Genomic DNA, 8585 nt, shown 5'->3' on the forward strand with positions numbered 1-8585 from the left:
TGTGACACTGAGGCCTTTCTTTTCAGGAAGCAACTTTATTCATGCTGGCGCTGCTCGTTGGGTTCATGCTCAAAGAACTGGGCCCCAAACACCATGCTGTGTAGTTTTTGATTTTTTCTATTTGTCTCTCACATATGGTAACACACAAACAGGCAGTCTGATTAAGTGGTCTCATGTTACATATGAGACCTGGCATACAGCCAGGTTGCCTTGCGTTTTTTTTTTTTGTTTTTTTGTTTTCCCTTAGAGAGGGGAGCCTACCACAGAGGGTTGCCTGGATGGCTCAGTTGGTTGATCATCTGACTTGATTTTGGCTCAGGTCAAGATCTCACAGTGGTGAGATCAAGCCCTGCCTTCAAGTCTATGCTGTGGCTCGGAATGGAACATGCTTAAGATTATTTCTCTCCCTCTCCCCTACTTATGTGCTTTCTCTCTAAAATTAAAAAAAAAAAATCAACAGAAAGACATTCAATAATTCCAGAAACCTTGGAAGAGAGCTTTTTTGATGATTGTTTTTCTGTCTCTAACCTGCTGTGGACTTTGCTCATATATTTATTTCTTTTTTCCTGCCTTTAATGGTAACCAACCCACTGTTCAATGTGACACTAACAGACTTTTTAGTGGTTATGACTGAAAGTGATTAATGAGATACAGAAATAATGCTGAGCTTTCTTTAGGATCAACATTATATCCTTGCCACGGCCGTTGTCATGACCAAGACTTGTCGTGTACCTCAGGATGCCTGGGTCAAGGAGCTAGTGTGGGTCTCATCCTTCAGCACTGGGGGCCTTCAGCATTGCTATAATTCTGCCTACTGTCAGCTCCTTCACCAAATATGCCACCACGATCAACCAAGCCATGCCCTGTAGCTGTCCAGTGCCCCTTCTGAGATGATGGGAATATGCCCAACATGGCCAGCCAACCCCCAGGACACCCAAGGCCCAATGTTGGAGGCTGAATTGAGAGCACCTCTGGTAACATGGAGGAGGTTCCCTCCTCTGTGGCCAATACAATGTGAAAAGCAATCCCAGGGGGGAAAAAGGAGAAACATTATATCATATTTGAGGATGAGTCTGCATTACTATAAGCTTTTCAGTCCCTACTTAAATATGAGCAGAAAACCAGAGGTGACAAAGCATCTGAGGAAAGCCTCTAACATATGAGAGAGAGGTGCAAACAGAAACAAAGCAACTTGTTAGAAATGGAGACTAAAGAGGAGAAGAAAATTTAAAAATTTAAGGCCTACCATTAATGTGGGGAGATGAGAGAAGATACAGCCTGCATGAAATAGGAAAGAATACTATTTGCCCATGAAATAAGAAAGAATACTATTTAAAAAGGAATATTTGGTGGATAAAAAATAGACTCTTACAATGAAAAAATATAATAAGAAAAGTTAAAAATTCACTAGAAAAATTAAAGGAAAAGTTGAGAAAATCTCCCTGAAATAAAGCAAACAATGAAGGAGATGGAAAATAGAGGATGAGATATTAATAAAAATAATTTTTAAGGACAGGTTGAGAGGTCCAACATATGAATAACAAGAGCTCCTGAAGAAGGAAATAGAGAAGATAGAGAGGAGAAATTCATCAATCAAACAATTCAAGAACAATTGCTTGTGAAGGGCGTAATCTTCCAGACTGGAAGGGTTCATTAAGAACCTCAAAATGGATATAAATGAACCCAAATCAAGGGCTCCTTATTATGAGGTTTCAGAATATTGAGGACAAAGACGATCCCACAAGCTTTTAGAAAGATAAAAAGTAGGTCATGTAAGGTATTGGGATCAGTGGCTTTAGACTTCTCAAAAGCAAAGTTAGGATGTAGAAAGCAAAGCAATATGCTTTCAAATTATTGCCAACCTAGAATTTGATACCTATTCAAACTATCAATCAGATGTGGCGAGGGGGATCTCCGAACATCCTAATTCTCAAAACTATTTTCTTCCCACAGACCTTTTTTAAGGAAGTGACTAGTAGATGTTTTCATGAAAATTAAGGAGTAAGCTAAGAAAGAGCTACATATGAGACACAGGAGCTGGGAGCAAAGGAATTCCCAGAAGGACAGTGAAAGGAGACACTAGGAAGACAGTGAATGTACTGGGCATAGAGGTATGGAACAGATCAGAACGCCCCAGAACACACTTCTTCAGGAAAATGAAGTTAATAGACTTTTACATGTGTTGAAAGTCTTGAGAAGAGATTTAGACAACTGACAAAGATAGGTATTAAATTAGTGATAAGTATATAGAAAACAAAGTAAAGGAAGGCAGTAAGCTAATTATTAATTACGGGGAAAATAAAAGGCTACACAAAAGAGGAAAAAGAATTATAGTCATTACATGTGAATAGTATTTATATAGTAATAATACTATAAATTCTAAATATTGGTCTATCTAAAATTACAAAATTATAACTATATTGAGAAGATGAAATATGGGAAAGTGCATGAGTGCAGTGAGAGGGAGAAAAGGAAAAGAATAAAAGTTTTAAATTTTAGAGTTTGAGGTGAATACATAATGTGTAAGCCTTCACGAAACCTCCAACCAAGGAGTGGATTACAAAACTGTGATTTAAAGACTTAGAGACCAATTTCACTTAATTGGTGAAAAGATGTGAAAGTAAGTACCTCATGAAAGGGGGACATGGGACTGAGGGAGACAAGAAAATAAACCTTGAAGGATTATTTGACTATTAACTGTAAACATGCATGTCTATCTTATTAAGAAATTATTTTAAAAAACAATAAAAAGAAAACTAATTAAATAATTAAAAATACATGCACACACCTGGCGGCCATTGCTAAGCAATTCAAATTGGCAAACAAAGCAAAGACATCCTTATTTGGGCAACATGAAAACTTTGAGGAAAATCATGTTTATGAGTATTAATAGGGCATTGCTTATTTTGGAAAAATAGTTGTAGAGTTGGACTAATTATCAATGAATGCCTGTCATAGCAAGGTGTGTGGGGTACAAGCTTCAGCATAGTTTGATCTTTTCATTGTGGGCGACAAGGTGACAGGCCAGGTCAAACAGCAAGGACTGTCATTCCAGCCAAGAAGGAACAGGCTTCAGGTCAAGATAGGTGAGAGGTCAGTTTCAGGGTTATCAGCTGAGGCAGGTACTAGAGATCTAGGGCCAGTGGAATCCAAAGGCTGGTTGGTCAGAGACAGGAAGAGGGGTACCAGAGGGTAGATCTCAACTCTGCTCCTCAGGGGAGGGGATTCGGGCCTTGTAGACTATTTCAAATTGCTTGTGAGGCATAGGTGTTGTTTGGATCCCAAAGCGGGTGGAAGCCTATAGGTACCATACTCTTTTTGCTTTCTGTAATTCCTCTTTTTGACCCTTAGAGCTGAATTCCTTTGCCTTTATCGGTATGTTTCATTTTTAGCTGTATGCTTAGCCCTGCTCCAGAACCTGGGCCCAGGCCTCCCTTAGCAGCTCCTCAATGTTGCATAATCATCAGCTCACCCTCTGATGTTGGCAGCACAACTGGATTCTTTCTCCCCCCACAAAAAGAAAGCTTTTTTTAATGTAGGCTTCATGCCCATGGCAGAGCTCAGTATAGGGCTTGAACTCACAATCCCGAGATTAAGACCTGAGCTGAGATCAAGAGTTGGATGCTTAATGGACTGAGCCACCCAAGCGCCCCCTGAATTCTTCTACCTTGATTTCCAATAACTGGATGCCTTGCCCTGAGCTCCAGTCTCCCCTGAAAATTCTGAAGCTTGATTTCCTAAATGCCAACCACCTAGGAAATGTCCACAGCACTTAGAGTTACTTTGTTCCTCGCTGGGCAGAAAATTTGTGTTATAGACCTTACTTTCATTTCTGACTTCTATGTTATTTGTATCTCATCTTCTTTTTCTTGGTGTAGATGAACCTTTTGTACCTAGGTTTTTGCAGATTCGTCTTTTAGTCCGATAAGGCACAAGTCTTGGCCTTATTCCCAGGCTAGGAATTTACTGGTCATTTACAGTCAACCTATTTGGAATCCTCCAAACACTGCTTTGAATGGTTTGCATGGACTACTTCAACCCCCTGAGGTTCTAGCTAGGATGACCAACTAGAGGAAGAAACTGTATTTTAATGATCCAAGGAGACTTGTCTATGGTCAAACTATGAGGGTTGGGCAGGAATTCAAACACAGGTCATCTGGTTCCAGCTTTGGACTCTGATCACAAGCCTCATTACCTCCTGCAGTCTTTGTTTTGAGCTTTTGGATCTACTTACATTCCCAGGCCTGGCCTTATCTGACAGCATCACCTGGGAACTGGTTAGAAATGGAAAATTAAAAACTCTGGGGGTAGGGCCCAGCAATCTGAGTTTTAACAAACCCTGCACGTGATTTTGGGGTACACTAAAATTTGAGAACACTGCCCTGGGGTCATGATCAGAGGGGATTGAGCTATTGTTGAATGTGCTTAAATCAGATGTGTTCTGGAAAAAGAGGGGCAGGAAGATGTGTTTCTATCTTGGGTTGCCATGCCACCCAACTAGTGGGTTCCTTACCATGCATATCAGGAAATAATAAACAGAAGATGAAACGGAAGGGGAAACTGAGAAATCACTTTGTTCAATACCTGCCCTTATACCATGGAGTATTGAAAAAATTGTTTAGGATGCCTGTATTGGAGAAGTTGGAACAAAAAAAGAATCATATGAGAGAGGCTGCAGGTCAAGATAGGAAAGAATCTGATGTCAGTGTTCTTGAAAGCTAAAGAAGGCTAGATTCATACACTGATAGTTTGGTGTCAAATGAACCAGGTCTCCTTTTGTCACAACTTACCTTATCTCCCCTGTGGCTGCTCGACACGCCTTTATGATAAAATAGTGGCAATCACAGCACATTTCAAAAGGTGTTTATCTGTACCTAGATTGAGGCTGAAAGCCGTGACTTGATTTATTCTTACAACAATGTAAGGCAGTTGTTAAATTTAATATATATATGTTTTTACATAGTTCAATGATTAAAAAAGGAAACCACCCACCCACTTACCCCTCTTCTTGACATTTAGCCGCAATCAGTTGCTACTATTTGCTAGTTTTTATCTTGTCTACATGTTTTGGGGTGTTTGGCACCTGCTCCACATCTGGGAGAATGCACCTGCGGAGGTCTGGCCCCGAGTAAAGTCAGGGCTTTTCTGAGCTTTTGAACAGCGAGCTTGCTGATTCTGCCTAAGTGCCTTTCTGAGCAGGGACTCCGTGATTGATGATGGGAGGGAGTAAATAAATTTCCGTAAGTACACACAAGAGTGGATCAGGACAGTAAGTGCTTACTATGTACAATCAATGGGCATTATTTTAAAGGAGATTAAAATTTCCTGGACTTAATCCTCCTGCTAGCACTGCGTTGGTGGCAGAGGATGAGTTACTGTTTTCTCCAGGGAGGTAGTGAGAAGAGCATCTGTTGCCTTTGGAGTAAACTCATGTAGTAAAATAAGCCGTTTAGAAAATCTGTTCAGTTTGGAACTCAGTTCTCTGACAAAATACGTGCTTGTGGTATCCTAAGGGGAAGAAGATGATTCTGGACAGCAAGTGTCTACAGATTGGAAGGGATGCAGCTTTATCTCTTCCTGCATCATTCTTGGGCACCGTCATGGCTTCTCTATTTTATGACATATAAGGTAGAAGCAGATGTTGGGTGGAGGTTGGCATAGGACTTTGAATGGGCCCATTACGCTAGAGTGTACTTCGCTCTCTGACAGCGAGCGGTATCGACATAATGTGGTGTCTTGGCTGAAACATGAAACCTAACTTTTCTCCAAACTTAATGATTTATTTTCAGAAGCTGGGAAGATTGTCACTTAAAATGTAAAACAGTGTCTGTTGTTATGCCCAGATTTTAATATCGCCCCCAAAAAACCAGAGACCGCCAGGGAGGCCGAAGCACGCATGCAAAAGCAAAGGGCTTTATTACGGGTTTAGGCTCGCCGGGGACCTAAACTCGGGCTCACAGACTTTACCGGCGTGGTGGATCCATGCTGAGAGCGAGCCCCGAACAAAGGCGGGTAGGACTTTGATGAGTTTGGGAAGGGGGAATTACAGGAGATTGTGACATAGGTACAGTGATCCAATTATTATTACACAATATTATTGACAGCAGGTTTATCCAATTACAACATTTAGAGTGTTAACCAATCACAGAGTAGACCCAGGACCCAGGACCCTCACATAGGGTGTAACTAGCCTTAAGCAATAACTGATCTATGCCTGCCCTTAGGAATGTTAAGGGTATTACAAGGGTGGTCCCTCTTGCCTTGGGCAATGTGTGACCGCCTAATAGTTCTGGAGAGACTGACCTTTAGACCTAGTGTAGAGGGGAACTTTAAGCCTGTCATGGCGTCTGTTAGGTTCAGACCCGTGTTCTTACACTGTCTCCTAAGAAGTGAAAGCTTAAATCTGGCTTTGGGACTTTTGTTCTGATGGGGAAAAATCCTTTATAAGATGGCCAACAGGACTGATAAGGAAATACCTGTCTTTGATCAAAGGCTCTCCCTTCCGGGTTCCCCCCCCCCCCTTGTTGCACACATTAATGAGAAATGCGGAAGTAATACGCTATAAATTATTCCCTCTGCTAATGCTCAGCACTCACACTTCTGGAGAGTGATCTTCTCTGAGCCCACTGGTGTAAAATAAGCCTCCTCCCTTCCAAACTCTCTGAGTGCCACTTGATTCTTCCACTGGGTGATCCAGACCAGATTCCACAACAGTTCTATAAAAAAAATCTTAGGTATCTACCCATTTTTGGGGGGTAAACTGTGAACTCAAGATTTTTCTGACAGAAAAATATTAAAATATTATTAATGTAAATTATGTGTATATGTTAGCAAAGTAAGGATTTCTTTGCTCTTTATTTTTTTGTGTGGGAAAACTTTTCTGTATTTGGATTTAAACTGCCCTATGTCTTGGAGTACCTGGCTGGTTCAGTTAGTAGAGTATGTGACTCTTGATCTTGGGGTCATGAATTCGAGCCCCACATTGGAGTAGAGATTACTTAAAAATAGAATCTTAAAAAAACAAAAAACAACTGCCTAATGCCTTTTATCAGAGGTTAATCAACTATGGCATATGGTATAAATCTGGCCAGCTACCTGTCTTGTAAATAAAGTTTTATTGGAACAGAGCTGTGCTCATTAATTTGCATATTGTCTATGGCTGCCTTCCTACTGTAAGAACAGGTAGTTGTGACAGAGACTGTATGGCCTTAAAACTAAAATATTTACCATCTAGCCCTTTACAGGAAAAAGTTTACCATCTTGTACCTTCTATTATTGCTTGTTCTTATGTGTGTGCTCTTACTTAAAAGCTGCTCACAGACATTGAAACTAGAGATTACAAAAAGACAGAAAGATATGCAGGCCTGAACTTCATGTTGTGCTTGTGAACAGATTTTGAAAATGATCTGAGTTTGGTGTGGCATAAGTCATACTGATGGGATTTGGGGGTGATGGTGGGGCGGTTCAGAGCTGATGGCCAAGAAAGAATCCTTGAAGATATCTTTGGTGCAAAAAGGTGATTTTATTAAAGCAAGTAGACAAGACCTGAGGGCAGAAAGAGCTGCACCCATAAGTGTGGGGTGTGTGGAGTGAGGAGTGACTGGTTGATGGATTTAGGGGAGATAAAGTCAGGAGGGAGTTCCTAAAGTTTTTCATATGCTGAAGACTCAGAGATTACTGGAGGCCTAGCTATTGTCAAGCTAAGGTTGTTTATACCCCTAGCAAAGCTGTTAACCTTAAAACGGTAGGGAGTTCCTGGACTTTAGGCTATTGATGGGATTGCCCTTTTCTTGTAAACTGGTGGAGACTCGGATCAGTTTAATCATTTGTTAAAGATTAATTCATTTGTTAAAGAAGATTCTAGAAGCACACCTGCGACTAAGGTGAACAGCAAACTTCCTCAGCTATTTCACTTCGCTGTGGAGGTTGTATGGGAGCCCTGGGGAGAGCAGGAAAGCCCAAGAACACATCTATTGTGGGAAGGTGATCTTGTCATTGCATCTTCCTGAGCATTCCTGAGACAGCATCCGGGGCTCTCTCAGAAGTATGTGAGTGACACCAGGGGTTGGGAGGGAGGAGGCTGATGTCGGGCAATATACAGATGGGGACTCAAACCATTGACTCAGCTCTCTTGATGGCCTATCTAATAGCTAACACCTTCCATGATTGGTTCAGGTATTGTGTGACCACCTTCTGGAGAGGCTGGGTCCCTCCTCAGCCCCAGGGAGAGGGGTGGATTTTGATTGGCCTGAGTGCATCAAAGTAATTCCACCCCTCTTGCTGATAAAACAAAATGGGCGTATGATACAGTTCAGACCAATAAGAAACAAAAGGACATTTTCTGGATCACCTGTGGGAAAGCTTTACTCCATTTTAAATATGAGAAGCACAAGATGCAGAGATCCTTTTCCTGCTTTGGAGGTAGCTGTGAGGATGTGATATAGACACGGCCCATTTTGCAATTATGAGAGGGAGTTGTCACCCTACTAAGGATGACAGAACAGAATATTAAAAGAACCTGAGCCCTTGACTGTGGCCTTGTAGACCTACTGAATGACATAGCTATAGAACAGAGGTAGAACTTA

Source organism: Suricata suricatta, chromosome 9, assembly GCF_006229205.1.
Source record: "Suricata suricatta isolate VVHF042 chromosome 9, meerkat_22Aug2017_6uvM2_HiC, whole genome shotgun sequence".
NCBI lineage: Eukaryota > Metazoa > Chordata > Mammalia > Carnivora > Herpestidae > Suricata > Suricata suricatta.